The 20,334-nt window shown below is 37.5% G+C and overlaps 1 protein-coding gene across 3 annotated transcripts in view; it reads right to left on the reverse strand.

The window, feature by feature from the left end:
- The window catches only part of LOC148538790 (N-heparan sulfate sulfotransferase 4-like), a 392,388-nt gene extending 373,754 nt beyond the window's left edge, over window positions 1–18,634 (reverse strand). For all 3 annotated transcript variants that reach the window (XM_088452212.1, XM_088452213.1, XM_088452215.1), the window contains exon 1: window positions 18,240–18,634. The gene's annotated coding sequence lies outside the window, so the exon portion shown is untranslated. The remainder of the gene's footprint in view (window positions 1–18,239) is intronic.
- Window positions 18,635–20,334: the final 1,700 nt, after the last annotated feature.

The following is a 20,334-nucleotide window of genomic DNA, read 5'->3' on the forward strand; positions in this document are numbered from 1 at the left end:
CATTGCAACTTAGATGCATTTTTGGCAAAAAAAGATGCCCAGCACTAGCACAGTCTCATGGGATCTGGTGGCTTACTCACGCCAGGAAAGTGGCGCTACGTGGCGTATTGAGTATAGAGGTATGAGGACACATCCATATTGTGGAATATGGTATTCTATTTTTTTCTCTTCTATAATAATAAACTATTATTTGGGACACATTATCTTCATGTTATGTGTGTGATTAAAACACCATTTTTTTGGTCTTTTTTGGTCTTCGAATTTATTAAAGCAATTAACGTAAAGAAAATCACCTTTCTCTATGGTATCTGCAAACATCTAATGAATCCGCCATATGGTGATAGCAACATCTGAATTATTTTTCTTAGAAAAGATAGGCACAATTTTGTGGCTTAACAGTTTTTCACATGCTGTATTTGCACAGATCATCTGCTGGTATGTGCATTGTGCAGGGGCAGCATCTGTGATAGGTCTGCCTCTGAACAAGAGCTTGCAATGTTTGCAAGATCGAGGCAAGATGCAATGTATCAACACTAACTGACTGCTGACTTTTATCTAACACTCAGGGTACCAAGATGTTAATATGTTTTAGGATTACTACTTTTTGCATCCCCTCAATAAGAGGTGAACCAGGAAGAGCTATAGCAGTATGTTAAATGCTACTATAGTACATATCCCCTAATGTGTTTAACATAGAGATGTGTGCCGACCCCCATGTTTTGGTTTTGGATTCGGATTCATCTTCAAGTTTTGGTTTTGGTTTTTGCAAAACCACCCTCGTGTGTTATGGTTTTGGATCTGTATTTTTATTAAATAATAAAAAAAGCAGCTAAAGTTATGTCATTTTGACATGGTAGCAGGCAAATCAAACCCGAGTTCGGATCTTAAATCCAAGTTCCGAACCACTGGAAGATCCGAACCAGGAGATGGTTCGACTCGGTATCCAAAAGGGATTCCGAACTCGGACTCGGTTCGACTCGGAAACCCTAAATTTCTTGTTGTCGGTTTCTTGAGAACCGGACCCCCCAAATCTCTAGTTTTACATGGACCATTGTTCCTATGCAAAATGTAGTAACAGTTTTAAGAGTTTGTTATATCCACCTCTATTCATAGACTCTCAGCTAAATTTTCAAAAATTATAACGGAATTCCAAATAATGCAGAAACAAATATGGAACTTACAGTTTGTATTGTATGAACTTTGCTTCTCAATTGTTAAACAAGAATGTTAATGTTGCAGCAAAGCTGCTTTTCCTTTTGCATGGGTCACTAGAGATGTCAAACTATTGCCTGCAACTAAATTCAAATGTACCCTAAATGTAATAACCCAACATGTCACTTCCTCACTATCTTCTAATCATTTTTGTAATTTGAAATGTCATTGGTTCCTACTTTTTGAAAATCATAAGAGGGAAAACCAAGGTCCTTTATAAAATGAAGTCTTGAAACCATATATTATACTGGAGCATAACTTTGGGGTTCTCATTGCTAGTTATGGTGGCTACTTCTCCAAGAGCCTATCTCACAATGGAATGTTTGATGTAACCAGATGATAACATATTTAATGTTACATTAACACATAACGTTTTACAATTTATTATTAATAATTCTTTTTATAGTAGTATAAATATGCATACAGTATAACTATAAGTAAATACTTAGTTGAACCTAAGGCAAAACTTTAAACTAGTTTACATTTGTTCAAAGCTCTACAATAATGTTTGAAGACATGTAACAAAGGAGTAAAATTGAAACAGTTTTGTAATGATTTTAAGATGTGAATATTACATTTAATAGCGGGAAAAAACATAAATTTTGTAATATATTTCTACATGACTATTTTTAAATAGGAAAATGGTAAAAGGATTAAAAAGGTATAAAAGATCAAAGAGTAATGACAAAAGGACAGGAGTGACAGATATAAAAATAAAATGAGATTCAGGGGAAGTCTAAAGAAACAAATTGAAAAAAAGAAAACAAACAATTCTAAAACTAAAAACATGAGAACTGCAGACAAAGTCTTTGGGAAGTGTAGATACTATATGCATGGCTTCCGGCAAATATCCTATGGCCATCAGTGGGGATTTTTGCAGAATGTCACTGAACAGCAGAATGGAAAGCATAAAATATGTTCCGTTAGAGAAAAAAATACTATATTTAGCATGATTTTAAATACATTACCTTATTAAGTTAATTCAGAGCTCAGTCCATTGTACCATTATAATGCTATTCATTAATATAAGGAATTCTTTTTCAAGTGTGCTTGCAAGTGATGTGTCATGTGAAAGGGTTAATAAGAATACTGTAATTTGAACCAATTTAAGTAGGGTACAGCTTGTACCAGAGCTTCTAATGTGAACTAGTCTAAATGTCAACTGCTAAAGATTATTCAAACTCCCAGAAGACTGAATTTTGATTTAAATAGTATATGCATAATGGACAAGATCAGTTTAGAAAATGTGCAAAGGCTACAATTCTAAAATCATTGCAATGTTTTAAAATGGAAATGATGATGACTGTTGTAATATGATAATATGGCATATTCATAATCACTACTAAAAGTTATGCACAATACAAAAATGTTATGCTGTGCCAGACCTAAAGAAATAAAAGCATTAAACATGAACTACTTCTCCACTTATTCTGGGATAGCTTGTGATATATTTGTAGTACTCTTTTTACCTTTTCCCTTGTGCTGTTTGGGCCATGCTCCCACCAAAGATTTATCATGTAAACAACATGCAAAAAACACACATTACATTCCCTTTGTCTAGACTGTACTTATATTAGAAAACAACATTGAAAATTCAACTACTATTTCCTTTTCCTATCTTTTTATTCCAATGCATGCTATATTTCCTATACTAACTTTGTCTCATACAGTACTTGATTCCCAAGTGTGCTTCTTGTATGTGTCTATTGGGTCCTTTCCTTGCCTTTTCCTTTTGTATGTTAGCTGCCTTTTTTGTTTTGCATGTTTATAGTTACCCTGGACTTATTCCACCTTTATGCCAATGTCTACATGTGTCCACGTTCCTTTCCATATGGCCTCATTGTCATTCTCTTCTGTGAGTGGTGCATTTAACATAAATATGGGATTCCACTCAACAAAGGACAACCATAAGCATTTTCCCACTCTGCTGGTATATAAGTGTGCACAGGGGGTGTTTTAAAGGGATGTCCCCCAATTGGACTATGTTTTTTAACTAGGAAATATAATAAAGAAACATATAAACTTTACAAAGAGATGGAGGACTGGAGAGTGGTATTTACTTATTTATTATTTATTTATTTTACTCTTTTAGTATATTAGAAAGGGTCATGGATACCCGTGCTCAGTATATCGAGACTACTACATGGCAACCTCAGGATTTAATTTTACCTTTGCAACAACAGCCCTAGCTTTGGGAAGAATCACAGCACTATTTAGCTTGCACGCATCATACATACATTACAAATATCTAAAAAGTCCCTAACATTATCAGCTTAAAATGCATATATTGCCTAGTGATATTGACTTAATAAACTATGTATGCATATAATTAAATTAGTATTAACAGATTTGATATACTGTGTATTCATAAGATATTCTATTCATAAGAGTGTGTTTAAGGATTGTTAGTTATGTTTGTTTAATCAGATTTTTACTGGTCAGGGTTCTCACTAATGAATTTCTCCATACCTTAGCGGCATGGAGATGGGAACAGGGCTGGCTTAGGGGGTGTTTGACCAGTGCGGTCACACAGGGGCGCCACCCATAGAGGGCGCATCCCTCCCCAACATCCCAATTTTAGCAGGACAGTACTGTCCCGCTGTTCCACCCGTGGGCCGAAGTGGTCCCATGGTGGTTAAATCGGGAGGTTGGGGACTCCCACTGCCGCAGCTGTGTGGCAGTGCCGGACCCCCGGAGTGTGAATGGATGCAGCATGCGCATGCGCGTGGCATCCATTTACTGATGGGAGAGGGCTGGGGGAAGCCCTGCCAGTGATGGAGAGCTGAGCTTTACCCCCAGCCTGACGTTATTTTGAGGTGTGCCATGCAGGCACGCCTCCAAATAATGTCCCATAGGGGGCGTGACCTATGGTAATGAGGCCATGCCCCCAATTTTGGTTGCGCACTTTACAGGGAGCATAGTAATGGGCCGGCACAGGGTGTGAGCCGGCCCTGGATGGGAAGACACTAACTACTATTAGTACAAAAAGTAAAAGATGATTACATTTAAAAATAAAAGGGGAAGATGTACTAAGTCTTGAAAAGTGATGAAGTGGAGAGTGATAACGTATGAACCAATCAGCTACTACCTGCCATTTTTCAAAGACAGCCTGTAAAGTGACAGTTACGAGCTGATTGGTTGGTATTTTATCACTCTCCACTTTATCACTTTTCAAGGCTTAGTACATCTCCCTGAAATTATAATGTTTTATTTACATGTCATCTACACAAACTTCCACTTTCCCATCTGTCAGAAGTTTTATAGTTTCTACTCATCCAGACATGCCCATGTTCACCAGAGAAGCAAAGGGAAAACAGTAGACTCTGTTACCTGGTGCTGTTTCACTCTAAAGATGAGTAGGAGTGTAATGTGTTAGCACCACGGGACCCATCCATATTATTGGATCTTACTGTAATAGTCCTGCAGAACCAATGCCTTGGGGCATGCAATGAAGACTGTCCAACTTTGTTGGCTAATCAAATGAATATGGGGACACTGTATCTAGAAGTGGGGAATTGGTGCTTCTCAAAGGAAATATATAAATATAAGTTTACTGGTCCTTTAAGAGAGATTCAAAATGCAGATAGCATTAAACTAAGGGCACACTAACGCTAGACTAAAGAAGTCAGGAGGTGCTGAATAGGTAAATGCCAAGTACATCCTACTGAGTAATGAATAAAATGAGGTTCAAATTTATATTTTAATCCCTTTACACTTTGACCTTATTTTTTGGTGCCCGGGAATCTAGGCATGAGACTTGGAACAATGCAGAGTAGTTCCTGGTCCTATTATCATTACAAATGGAAATTAAAAATGTCTATTTTGCACATTGTCCCATATACAATGCACATATGTAATCTATTATTATTATTATTATTATTATTATTATTATTATTAGACAGTTATAATATAATTCTAATTCCAATACATACTATTGCTATTTCATTGCAGAGAGTACTATAGGGAGAATTAAATTAGCCATGATAATGAGATAATTTATTGCACACTAAGTTTTTGCACCCTTTGCAAGATTTACTACGAATCACGGCTTATCATTTTTTGCGCAATTCGCAATTTTTCATGCATTTGATAAGTACAGGTAAAAAGATATAGGATACAATATAAAAGTGTATTAGTGACCATAATAAAAGTTTTTGGAGTTCTTGAAATGTGTCAAATGGCTACTATATGCATGTTTCTAAAACAGTGAAATAATGATAGAAACCAGGGGAGGGATGTAATAGAGATCGAGTCTGCCAGAGGTCCCGGAGGATGCTTTGCCTTGTAAATGACTGGAACTGTAAAAAAACGATCGAGATCAGTCTGCATCCCGCACCTCCGGCAGACTCGATTTCTATTACATCCCGCCCCAAGTGTTTCTTGGCTAATTTAATGTACTTTTTAAATCGGGGGTGCATTAAAATGATAAAGTATATACTTGTGTCATTAAAATACACTTAAAAAAACCTTCAAAATACACATCTAAATCCCACCTTATATTGAAAAACACCTGTCCCACTCATAGCATCCCCATATGCCTGTCCCACATAAATGAACCAGTTTTCCAGCAGTTTGTAAATTTTTCACAGAAAAGCGGCTTATCGCAGCTAATTGACTTCCCCCCATATATCTGGCATTATTGTAAAGGTTTGTCCTTTTTTTCTTATGCCATTTTGACAGGTTTATGACTGTACATCTGGTCTGTGAATACACTTTTACTTTCTCGATTATAGCAGGAAGAATAAAATTAAAACTTTCACAATGTTTCCCACATTTAGCACACAGCACTGTTACATTCAGATGACTGTACCAGCTGTAAAGACATATAATGAAATTGGTCACAATTACAATATACTGTAAAAACATAGATGCCAACTTTTTGGGACTCCCGTATGGGATCTCTTGGTGTGTCAGCGTGGTGTAGTGAATTGCATCATCACAGTCCCATCCAGCCAACTTCCCTGAAGTAGTGAAAGGGATTTGGGATGATTATCTACTCTCCCAGAATCTCATATTTAGTAAGATGCTAATCATCATACCTTCAGGTCGGAAGATAATTTAATATATAATATATGATATATTTTCTGGATTACTATTAAATCAAGGATTTGCTACTGAAGCTATAGTGTGTCTTCATTTTTTAAATGGCTTAATCATAAATGGCGCATAATATTATAACTAGGCAAGTACAATGTGTTCATGTTTATTTTTACTGTATATTTTATTTTATTAAACAAAAAATACAATTATTACTGAAAATAAATATGACTGAATGTGACTGAAGGGACAAGGAAAAATAGATAATTGTATTTAAATAATAATAATAATAATAATAATAATATATTTTTTAGAGAAATATATCTCAGAAATATAATTTGAATAAATATTTTTATTCCAAGGTTCCCACATCTTTATACTGTATGATTGTCATTTAAGAGGAGCCTTGGTTTCCCTATAACATCTGTATGTTGGTTATTTACAAACCTGTTACAATGGATATACTATGCTCTTCAATTTAACAGCATGTTTCATTGCATAAGCAATTGTAACCAAGTGCTGTTATTTAGATGAATTCTTAAGAGACAACTTAGAATGGCTATTTATAAGGGAAACTGGAAGTACAGTGGTTATTTGTTCAAGTCTGTAACTGCTAAAAGAAGATCCTCCTCTATATACTGGATGCTATACCGGTGACTGGATGAATGGAGCAGCAAAATCTACTTCAGACGGATGTCTTGCGCCTGACGGCTGCAGCTGTGGACAAAAAAACAGCTGGATAACTGGCTTCCCTCACATTAGCCCTACAGAACTTGCACTAGCAGAAGGTAGAAAAACAGGCTTCCGCCACTACCTGCAAATACAGCTTTTTCTGTACAACTCACACAATCAGCCCCATTAGATGGACTGTTCTGTGCTTTCCGAAGTGTTACAGGTAATAGTAGTAATCTACAGTAATTGTAATATAGGAAACTAGCACAATGAATTTAAGTTGCTTCATTTTACAGTCCAATTAATTAGCCTTTGGAAAAGCATAACCTTTAATATGATTGACATTTTGTGCCAAGTAGGCTAATCCCCCAGCAAAAAAATCTACAAAATATCCAAGAGCACAATAATATAATAAGAAATATGGGTTTTTTGTTCATTTACTTGAGAGGTGTCTTTTTTAATGAAAGAGCAATTAATGGGCCTGATTCAGTATGGATCGCAATTGCAATCGCAGCTGCGTAATAGCACACAATGAAGCTAATTCTGCCACAGCTCAACCAGCATAGAGATGCCCACTACTGCTCTCTCACATCCGTAATACCCCACAGTCCTGAATAAACATCAGTACCCAGAGCCGAAACTAGACATTTTGGTGCCCTGTGCCAGAAGAGCATTTGGTGCCCCCCTCCATATTGTAAACAGAGACAGTATGCACTGCAACATCAAAAAAGAGGTGTGGTCTCGTAAGGAAAGGGAATGGCCACACTATAGTACACCCATTTACATTACGCACACAGTAGTGCTCCTTATTCACTTACACTACATAATAGTGTGCCTTATACAAATTATGTTACACAGTAGTGCCCTTCACACATTACACCACACAGTAGTAATGCCCCTCACACATTATGCCACATAGTACAAATTCCACCATTACACAGTATGTCACACAGTACAAATCCCCCCTATTACACATTAGGCCCCACAGTACAAAAGTACAAAGCCCATACCCCCTTACGCATTATCCCCCCTTACACATTATGCCCCACAGTACAAAAGAAAAAAGCCCATACCACCTTACACTTTCTGTCCCCCTTATACATTATGCCCCACAGTACAAAAGTACAAAGCCCATACCCCCTTGCATATTATGCCCCCCATTATGCCACACAGTGCAAAAGTACTAGCCCACACCACCTTACACCTTATGCCCCCCTTTCACATTATGCCACACAGTTCAAAAGTACTAGCCCACACCACCTTACACATTATACCCCCCCTACACATTACTCCACACTGTGGAAAAGTGCTAGCCCACACCACCTTATAACAGTGGTCAAAGTGGAAATTTTGAAGTGGGAGTATTGAAAATGTAGAAGTTGTAGCTGTGGTGCGAGCAGAAAAATGTGATAGCACCAAAATGAGCACACGCCTAAGGCGCGCATTAAAAAAAATGGGTGTGGTCACACATCACAAGAGGTGTGGCTATTTACAATAGGGTGCATGTCAGGCAGTGGGTGACAGGGAGAGAGTGAATGGGAGAGGCAGAGGGTGACAGGGAGAGGCAAAGAGTGATGGGCAGAGGGTGATTGGTAGAAGTAGAAGGTGATGGGTAGAGGCAGAGGGTGACAGGGAGAGGCAAAGAGTGATGGGCAGAGGGTGATGGGTAGAGGCAGAGGGAGAAGGGGAGGCAGTGGGTAACAGGGAGATGCAAAGAGTCAAGGGCAGAGGGAGATAGAGAGAGGCAGATGGCAATGGCGAGGCAAAGGGTGAGAGGGAGAGGTGAAGAGTGAAGGGCAGAGGCTGACAGATAGAGGCAGAGGGTGACAGGGAGAGGCAGAGGGTGATGGTAAGGCAAAGTGTGACAGGGAGAGGAAGAGGGTGACAGTGAGGCAAAGGGTGTCAGGGTGAAGAGTGAAGGGCAGAGGGTGTTGGTCTGTGGGTAGTAATTACAAGGCACAGATTGACATACATAGGTCCAGTATAAGGAAGACATTGACAGAAAAATTCAGCAACACTGACACCATTTGCACATCTCCGTCAACAGATGGAGAAGGCAGGAGCTGGTAACACTGCAGGTACACCTGCAGTCCAGGCCAGTGGCAGAGAGATGGGCCACTGAGAGGACTCCACTCCTCCCGCCGTCGGCACTAGCCAGATCACCTCCACAGTGGAGCCAGGGTATGGTGGGACTAGATGAGATGTCATGACGTCTCTCCCAGTGCATGAAGATGGGGGAGGGGGGCAGAGCACAGTGGGCAGGCAGCTGCAGCGCTGCCTGCTGTAATGTGTGTTAGTAGCGGTGAGCCCAGTGCATTGCTACTATTATATATAACAACAGGCAGGGCATATGAGAGGGGTGACCGTGGGTGGAGGGTGCCGGTTCTGCCATCAGGGCATATGCACTCTGCAAGGGCGCACCGGCCGCACCACCCTAGTTACTGCCCTGTCGGTACCATTGAAGCGCATCGGCCAGTCATGCACAATTACTGCAGGTCTGACCAGTCGCAGAAACTGCAAATCTCGTTGCACACAGTGAGTACTCAAGCTGCGTATGCAATTGCAGTGGCTAATTTATGCACAGCCATGCAACGGCATTCAAATGGACAGACGCGCCTGTGTTTCTCCAACCACTCCCTCATCACCATCACCCAAATGTTCACAGCCTGTCACTCACTCTGCGATGGATTCCTATGTGCGTGCATAATCACAGTGCGATTGCAGCACATGTGTAGTGTGGTGCATACGCATGTGCAGTGCTGAACAATTGGCCGATCTGTGTATATAGTTGCAATTGCGTACGCTGCTGAATAAGGCCCAATGTTGTTTACAAATATATATTTATGCTTTTTGTGATCTTGCCAAATTAACAATTTCAAGAAAATCAGCAAATCGTTTTCAATTCACAACAGACCTCATATCTTGTTATTCTCTCCTCTCTATCATGCTCCGGATAATTAATACCACTTTCTTACCATACCGGTGCCTGTTCAGGATAGCACAGAGGTCTGCTCACGCTGCATATTGCTCCCGGTTGGTGCTGAGGTCTTTTGCTAAGGTCTTTCTGTGCTTCTCCTGCCCTGTCCACTCAGCATGGAGCATGGAGCATGGAGATGGCTCTCCGCAGCCACTTGCTCACAGCGTGTCAGGCTGCATGCCAGAGTTCCCTCCTAAACAATAGTATTGGCACAGCCAAGTTGGCCTCTGTCACCTGACGGTCTTCCTCCGCTCAGAGCGCTGCTAATAGGCCAGCTGAGCACAGCATCCAATCCCTGGGGATCATCCCCTATAAATTCCATTTTCAGACTGGCCTCTGTTGCCAGTACAACGCTGCTCCTTGCTGAAGTTACAGCTCAGTGCTGAGCTACCAGGTACTCTGTATCTTAATTGTCCCAGTCCATTATATCCAGTTCCTATATCTAATAAACTAGTCTCCTATAGCATCTTGCACACCAGTCTTGTTTTTACCACTGAGACTTGTTCTTACAGTCAACATCGGATCCAGCCAATACCGCCAACCATCGGTCTAATCCAATGTTTCCAACATCAGACTCATATCAATTAAGTTCCTCTATTCATCAACATCGGTCCCAACCAATCAAGTTCATCAATTCATCAACATCAGACTCATATCAATTAAGTTCTTCAATTCTTCAACATTGGTCTCAAACCGATCAAGTTCATCAATGCTTCAACATCGGATTTAAATCCAATAAGTTCTTCAAATAATCACCATCAGTCTCAAACTGATCCAGCTCTCAATCCAGCATCATCAGTCCCAATCCGATTCTGCTAATTAATTCACTATTATCATCTACAGTTCTCATTTCAACCTGCTGTTTACCAAAAAACATTCCATTCTTGTTCTCGCCTTCGAGCCCATCGTCCTCTGCAGCTCCTCTACTTCCTCAAAGCAATACATGAGGAAGTCCTAGCTCAAGCCACCCAGGTATATTTACATCTCCCAAGTCTCCTTTTCAACCTCACATGCCTGTTCCAGCGCAAACCAACCCTCAGGCATGACCCTCTCCATCTCTCTACTAATCTTCAAATGGGCTTCCAAGATGCACCTCTTTAATGAAGCCAGCTCTCATCCTAACCCCATGCTCCGTATACCCCATTTGTTTAATCCCTGTCTGTCTGCTCCTCTCATTTAGAATGTAAGCTCTAACAAGCATGGCCCTCTTCCCTCATGTACTTCTCCTTTCCTTACTTATACTATGATTTATTCCTAACTGCCCACAACAGAACCTAACATTTGGTTGCTGTCCCCCTTCTTATTTAAGTGTTATGCAGCAATGTTTATAAACCTTGTCCTTGTCCTGCATTGTTTTGTACTGTTAATAACTGTTTTTCTTTTGTGCTCATTTGTTTATGTACTTTGTAAGGTGCTGCAGAACCCTTGCTGCACCATATAAATAAAGGATTATAATAATAATACAGGTTGAGTCTCCCATTTCCAAAATGCTTGGGACCAGGGGTATTTTGGATAACGGAATATTCCGTATTTTGGAATAATTGCATACCATAATGAAATATCTTGGGAATAAGACCCAAATATACACACAGAATGCATTTATGTGTTATATACACCTTATATACACAGCCTGCAGGTACTTTTAAACAATATATTCAATAATTTTGTGGCTCAAACAAAGTTTGTGTACATACATGAAATTCATTTATGTTTCATATACACCTTATACACACAGCCTGAAGGTAATTTTATACAATATTTTTAATAATTTGTGCCTTAGACAAAGTTTGTCTACATTGAACCTTCAAAAATCAAAGGTTTCATTATCTCATTCATGCCAAAAAAAATCTGTATTTCGGAATATTTGGATATAAGAGACTCAACCTGTAATAATCATAATAATAATAATAATAATAATAATAATAATAATAATAATAATAATAATAAAAAAGACAATTTCTGTGCAAGAGGTTTGAGAATTGCTTTGCATGTTAGGTAGAATGTAGTTTTGTAAGATTGCTATACATTTTAGTTGAAGCATGAAAATTAATCTCTAAACACTAAGTTTAAATATTCTTTTTATGAACATCTTCATCAACCCATTGCCACTTAATTTAAACTGCATTTCATATGTTTTTGTAACTATGGAATAAAAATACATTTTCATCTAACTACTGTATGTATTGTTTTCAATATATTAAAACAATTTGTTATATCTAAAATTTAATTTTAAGAATGGACACTCTCTTCAGTAATCCGGAACCACTTTTATGAAGCTCTCGTGACACAGATACTCACTAATCTAAACCAGTTAATAGATTAGACTCATTGCAGAGTGCTTCTAGAAGTTTTGCAGGTTATGTTTACAAGTGACATAATCACATAAAAACTAAAATTGCTACAGTATCTGCACCCAAACCAAATATTTTCAGATACACACTGTAGAGAGGTTGGGTATGATGTCCCGGCGGCTTCCCGGGCATCAGTATTCTGACTCCATCCCCTGTAGAGAATCCAAGTGATTCTAAAATTCGCTTTAAAATTTAGAAGGCATTTATGAGATGTTGTGTTAAAAACATATCTGTCTCCTTTTTTAGGGGAGGTGCAATGGGCATATGCAAGAGATCCAAAATACATAATCATTCTCTGCCAACAGTTCCACAATGAAACAAATAATATTATCAAGTACCCACCCCACCCAAATTTAGAGAAGAGGAGTGGCTTCTAGGAGGGTAGTCTCCTCTTCTGAAAGACCAGGAGGCTCCCTGACATTGAGAGTATCCCAGACATTGCAGAATATCAGACAAGTATGGTAATAATACTTATTATGAAACAGCACTTATTACAAAACATAGTATGCAGGTGAATATTTCACACGGACACTAAGCATTAAGTGAAAAGCCCACAAAATCTGAATAACATATTGTGGTGAATCCATGATACATAATAAGAGATATTCTGGTGCATGGTTGACTATTTGCTTTCTGTTTATATGGTCAATGCAAAATGATGAATGGCACTAAGCCAGGGAGAGAAACCAGCATATTCAAGCAAAGCTCAGAGAATCAATTGGAGTCAATCACTGAAGCAAAAACACAAAGAATGACAATACAGAAGACACTGTATGCCATGACTCCATGAAGTGATCAGGGATTTTAGAGCTCCAAGTGATGAGGGGAGGACACACACAAATCAGGTGTTAAAAGTAAATGGACAGTTTACAAATGAAATGTAGGTTCTATGAAGGGAAGTTCAGAGACATTGTTAATTATAATCAGATGCACCTTTTTTTTTTAAGCAGGTTGACCTCTCAAATTCAGCCGCATACCATTCAGATTTTAAATGGGTGATGATCTAGGACAGTACTCATTTATAGTAAATTGATTTAGGGCACACAGTAGGTACCAATAACATTGTGGATGATGCAGAATACAATTGTTATCCACCAAGTAAACAAACAAAACAAATATTATAAAATATAAGGTAATATAATATAATATTGTATTGTAAATAATATTGGATATCAAGCCTAGTTAGCCTTCTATGACAAAGACAATGCTGTGGCATATTTAATGTTAGATTTTTTTTTCAAATAAAAGGTACGTGAATATTGAGGTTATTATTGCATTTTGGGAGTGATTAACAATGTTCAAAAGAATAAAAATACAGTATAACATATTGAAAACTGAATAGATCTTTCAATTCTAAATGTTTAAGCTAAGGTCAACGACTAAAAATAAAATATAGCACGTGCTATATATAGGCTTAGTAGTAAATATATACTTAAAAAAATCACTGAAAATCTGAAAAAACACTCTAACAACAGTACATATATAAACTTTTATAAATATGCATGGTATACAGATTCCTATTGAAACTTAATAAAATTTTATATAGGGTCCATGCTCAAAACAGGTAACCTGATAATTGAGTTGTGTCTGACCAAACAATAAAGGCCCCCTTACATCTGTGATGTATTGGGCCAATTCACCGATCTCCAGATACCAGGATTGGGGCCTCAGTGAAATCCAACATATTAGATTTCCCTGATTTGCTGAACTTGTCCAAAATATGATTGGGAACAGCAAATCAGAGATTTTTAACATAAAGAATTTCACCGATTTCCTGATGGATCAGCGATTATCGATGGCCGCTAATTGGCATTTCCCACTGGCGGATATGCGGTTCCAGGCTGATCTGGTATTTGTGAAATAGCCGCCTGATATATGAAGCTCTTAACTCACGGCCATTTTGAATACTCCATCAATAAATTATCAAAAAGTGGTCCTTCAGTCCACTACAAAAAACTAATACCATATAATAAATATATATATATATGGGCCTTTGAAGCTCTCAATGCAAGAGACTCCTTGTTAAACAATAAGGAAATTGTAATGCCATTGTCTTTCTGGAAAACATATATGCAATGAGAGTAACGAAGTTGGATGAATAACACACAAAACTGAAATTTAGCCGTGATATAATATGATTTATCAATCCAGAGATGCTATTTCTCAGGGATCACACATTGCAATGACAGATGGCTTAATCTAATTTCTCCTTAGTTATGGTTAACAAGTTTTTGGAGAGTAATAGCTTTCTACACTTTATTATCTCCCATGTTATCCCTGGAATTATAGTGCTAGCCTATATTTAATGTAGCTTTATAAGACTCAACCTCAAGTTATCTGAGAAAGAGAGGTAAGGTGCCCAGGGCCACTGTGATATAGCCATAATTGTATCCACCAAATCCCTTTCATACAGCACACATCAGTAGATCATGTGTTGATTAAGATAGAAAGTCAATGATGTTCCTCCAATCATATTTTCATTTTACTGCTGTTAATAATGTTTGTTATTTTTTCATTATTCATTTATTTGAGAATAATAAATATATCAAATAGTACTTGATGATGAAGATGGAACAAAATTGCTCATAGTAGTTCCAAGCTCACCTCTTCAGTAATAGTCGTTATTAATGCTACTGTACATATGAACAAAACAGGAAAGACAATATCTAATTGTCAAACAGTATGACTACTGTAACTTAGAAAAACTATTGCTAACCTACTGCATGAGTCAAGACCTGGAATATCATGTAATTTATGCTGGATGACCTCCATGATCCTATCTTTTTACACATTTTGTGCTCTTTGAAATAATAAACTATTATGGTTTTAAAATGCCACTTTGTAAAAAAAAATCCCTGACGTCAAACTTATTTTTTTTCCAAAATGCTATTACTTTGGTAGGCAATGGATATGTTGTTTATTAGAATTATTATAGTAACAGTAATAGTAATAATTTTGAGATAAAAAGAGAAAGGAGCCTGCTTACAATTTAATATATGGGCCGTCTTGTCAAAATATCACTGTCATGTCCCTTAGTTAATATTAAACTCGGCAAAGGTAATCATCATCTCCTAAAATTGGACAACTGATTCAATCAAGGAAACATATGCAATTATAGTTTCACAACTTGGATTAGAGTATCTTACATATAATGTGATATGCCGCAAGCCCACAACAAAAGGGCAGTTCATCAGTGCAGGCACTTTTCTGATACAATTACATGTACATACTTACACAGCATGCAGGTGGAGCACTTAGGTCTTAATAACAGCAAACAATAGCAGTTTTGTAAATTAACATTTCAGTGCTACTTTTGTTTTAGTGCCAATAAAGTATCACTGAAACGTTGATTCACAAAACTGCTGTAGTTTGCGGTTATTGAGACCTGAGTGCTGCACATGCATGCTGTGTGTGTGTGTGTGTGTGTGTGTGTGTGTGTGTGTGTGTGATATGACTAGTATATAGTCACTGCTTTTCAAACAAGTGCTGTGATATTATTATTATTATTATTATTATTATTATTATTATTAACAGTATTTCCTATGCAGCATAGTAATTTAATCAATAATCACATTATTGAAACTAAAATAGAAATTATGTTGCACAGATTTAAAAATGTAACATTTAGAGTGTTTCAAGAATTACTTTCAGAAAAGTGGGGAAAAAAACTTTGGTCCTCCATACATTGTGGCAGCAACCAGCTCATGTGTCAGGCAAGGCTGATGCTGTAGGTCATTTATATCCTACAGATGCAAACACCAGTTGGCTCTTTATCCAATGGTTGGAGCCCAGCACTGACACCAGAGTTGGTGAGGCTTAACTGTAAATGATGGTTGGCCTGGAAAGGGTTCAAAGTTTATAAAAATTGTGTGATCCGGTAAATGCCACATTTGCAGTAACTTCAATAAACAGAAATTAAGACAATCTGGGGCATTTATTAAGAAAGTACAAACCTTAAACAAGTAACAAGCAACTAGCTTTGCTGAACATATAGCTAGTTATGCAATGGCCACTGCACAATGACACATTGTAAACAAATAACTCATTCACCTGAACAACAGATGTTGGCTGTGTAAGTTTGTGTGTGTAAATGTCTCTCTCTCTCTCTCTCTCTCTCTCTCTCTCTCTCATACATTTGTGTGTGTGTTTTAAGCTACAACATATTTTTTTATATTAAACTACATTTGAATAAGTTAAATACTGTAGATTTATTAGTTTACCTATGATGCACAATCTGTTTGTTGGTCTATATGATTTGTCTTGCATTTCTGGAAAATTTGATCAATAATACACAAAGTGTTTTCCTGAACAAGGTCAACCTTACCTTAACCACTTCATCTCCTGAGGGGCTTAAAAGCTTCTCCAGCACTATTAATGCAGATAAATTACATTTTTCCTTATGCAATTACTGATGAACTGTCTATGAGTATGTCACAGTATCTGTATGGCTGGAACTGTGCAAAAAAACACTTTATATTATAAGTACTGTACAGCACAGTAATAGCAATGATTGTGAATCATTGGTTAAGGTAGCCATGTAGTAAATAATTTATCAGTATGCACAGTACATGACTTAAAAAACTAGTGGTATTCCAGGTGAGAAAGCTGCCAGTTAAGTGGTAATGTATTAATGTGTTCTATTAATTTTAGTAAAATTTGCATGTTACTATATATATATATACATAAAATCAATTTCAAAGAAATATATTTCACCTTTGTTCATTTTGACTAAATTGCATTTTATGGTAATAAAAGTGGTATGAAAATAAGTTAGATGGAGAAAGTGAATGTAACTTTTGTCAGTTATGTAGCAATTTGGACGATGTGTATACTTCTAAAATTTGTATAACTATATATTTGTAAACAGTGTCACAGAAAGTAAGTCATGCATTTTATAAGCATCAGTGGCTTAAAGTGTTGTATTTAAAACAATAGGAGCAAAGCAACTAACATACAGGTTTACCAATAAGTGGAATGCACTGAATAATGCATGATAAATTAAAGACAAACAGAGCAATCTTCCTTCTGAAAATATATTGATTTTAATACATAGGCTACCCACATTTAGAAAGAAATGATGCCTCTGTATATGTTTATATACAAATCAGTTGGTTGGACCCATTACTACATATAATCCATACAATAAGATAGGAATTATATTGATTTCTGTATTTAAAATTATTTTGATTAACTGCTCATGTGTAATAGCAAAGTAATGCTTCTATACATTAGGTGACTTGTTCAACACTATGACCAATGCTGACCGATGGTGTGATTTACTTTAGATGAACTCTCTATAAAGTTGGGACGTCTGGGGAGGGTGTGAAATCAGTGTTCCACATATTCCCCAATGTGATTTATTGCTATGGCTTGGAACAGAGAAAATACATTTCTATCTCAAAGAACATTCAGCTGCACATGGTAACAATATAGACAAATGTACATGACTGATCAATACTTTGAAGACCGATTGCCTGGTTGTTTACACATATAAATAGCTCTGCAAACAATCTGTATCTTATCAAAGAAGCATCACTAATTAAAATAAATCAGGATCAATGCATGAATGAAACATTCAATGCAAAAATATGCTTTAGAAAGATTCTAGTGAGTAATTGCCAGAAAATGGATTTCAATTATTCTTCATTAAGTTCCATGAAATTATCATGCACCTGAAAAAGCAGGCAAGCCAAGCAGACATGTGCAGCGTAATATGGAATTCTTTTGACATTTACTATGAGAAGGAAGAAAACATAAGCAGGTCACTCTAGTAACACTTATTCAGAAGCAACAGCAATTGAAAGAACACCTCAGGAAGGTGCTGTTTAGTGCTGGTCTCTGCTCTATTGTTAATTCACCCTATTTGTTTAAAGCAAGTATTATTCACTGAGAGTAGTAATACAATCAAATACTAATACTATACGTTCAGAACATTGGGTATACTCCTTTATGAATATCACAGTTGTGAGCACTTTAAAACTATGACTTACCTGAAAAAAACGTATGTATTCTTCACTAGATGCCTCCACAGGAACAGGTACCTAACCGGGAACAGAGGAGTTAGGGTTACCTGTCACTTCTCACCATCTGCTGAATCAGTAGCCAAGCCAGCTAACAATGATACTGAACTCCTACAGCAAAGCTCCCTCTGTTATGTACCAACAGGGATAGACATATATGCATTCACTGTGCCGTTTTCTAGCCATGCAGCCAGCTGGAATGATTCACACCTCTGTGCAGAGCACTATAAAATGCACCTTCCTTCTTGGACATGAGGATTTCACCAGGGAGAATTCAGGGAACAGCACACACAAAACAATGCTGTGAAAAGTATTTAATCTCACGAACACCAGCTGCTGACTGCCTCTCCCCTTGTTACTGTAGGTCTTGATGGGCTGCTATAGTCAGCGCTCTCCTTGCTTCTCTCTCTCTTATCACTGGAACTGAGCAGCAAGCATCTTTGCAGTATTATGATTGGCAGAAGCAGCCAATTCCTTCAGCTGATCACCCTCAGGACTCTCAAGGACTAGAAGCTGTTGTGATGTCATCCAGATAGTGGGATGTAACACATGGATCTATTCCAACAGTAGCTAATTCAGAGATCAGCTGCATTCCTCTCACACCAGAGTGATTTATTAAAAACTCCTGAAGGATTTGCAAAATCTGTCACTATACATGTGGGACACTATTTTTTTTTACACACCAGCTGCTGTTATATGCAAGCAGAAGTGTAATACCACACTCAGCTTCTGACACCTTCAATCAATGGTGTCATAAAAATGTCTGATAAGAAAAATGTGACATGCTTCTGTATTTTGTTTTCTCAAGCAATCAGGCAAGTAAAACAATGCAACGTTTTTTCTTGAAGTGAGATGGTTTAATAAAAAGATCTTAAATTTATAAAAAAAATTATAGTAATTAAAATGGTATGCAAAACTTAGGTGACTGATGAAAAGCAGATAACTGTCTACCCTCTTTAATTACTATAGGTTCTGGGTTGATATAATTCATATTTATTCAAATTAAACACAAAATAAAAATATCAATATATAGCATATTAATATTATTAACATTTTATTTTTAATTATTGGGAATGTCATTGCTGCTTTTTTTATTGTGCTTTTGAGTTATGGGAAAGAGGAAAAATAATGTGTCAAAAAGTCAATGAGACTAAATAATCGGTCTAACATTATAATAAAGCTATCCCCTATACATGGCTGGGCTAATGCACAACTGCTTGTAAGTGTTTTTCAGATGGATCTTGTCATTTTACCCCTGGGCATGCTCTGTAGCTGAGTGCATGCATGTACATGCAATTAAGAGTCGTACATGTACATGCAATTAAGAGTCGTACATCTCTGAATGCGTGCAACTAGGTGGCAATGTGGAATTCGGTATCCGATCATTAGGTCTACAATAATAAGGTAGACAATGTTTAGGTAGACAATACAAGTTAGACAGGCAATAGGTCAACAGGGTCTGAAGGTCGACACAGTAAAGGTACAGAAGGTCGACATGTTCATTAGATCAACACACAAATGGTCGAAGAAAGAAGTCCCCCGGCATCGGAGATTGTCTCCGACAACAAGGACTGCTCCGATTGAAGATACAAGCACCCCGGGGTCTCTCAGCCACCTGCTCCACTGGGTTATATCATCAGAGCCCATCCAGGTACTCACCAGGACCTCAGTTCCCAACGAGTTGTCAGTGCATGTTTTTATATAACTCTTTTTTTCTGCACATTGGGAATCTTTTGCTGACGGACCACAGTGATCCCATTAGTCACATCCTAAAATTTGGGTTGCACTGAGAGTGTGATTTATACACAAAACCATTATACATAAATGCATGTCTATTACTCTTGAACACAATAGAGTGATAGAATCATCCTGCAACTATTTCTGGACACTAACTGATACTCTCATAAGACCTACGAATATAAACATCTTTTGAAGCAGTATGCACCAAGCAGTGATATAATCTATTTAAAACCAAATAAAGAGGAGGCATGGCATAATCGCGGGAGTAATAGCCACGCCCCCTTGAGAAAGAAAAAAAAAACACGCAGCGCACTGGGGAGGAGGC

The sequence above is a fragment of the Taudactylus pleione genome, unplaced genomic scaffold (genome assembly GCF_031769625.1).
Source record: "Taudactylus pleione unplaced genomic scaffold, aTauple2 ptg000036l, whole genome shotgun sequence".
NCBI lineage: Eukaryota > Metazoa > Chordata > Amphibia > Anura > Myobatrachidae > Taudactylus > Taudactylus pleione.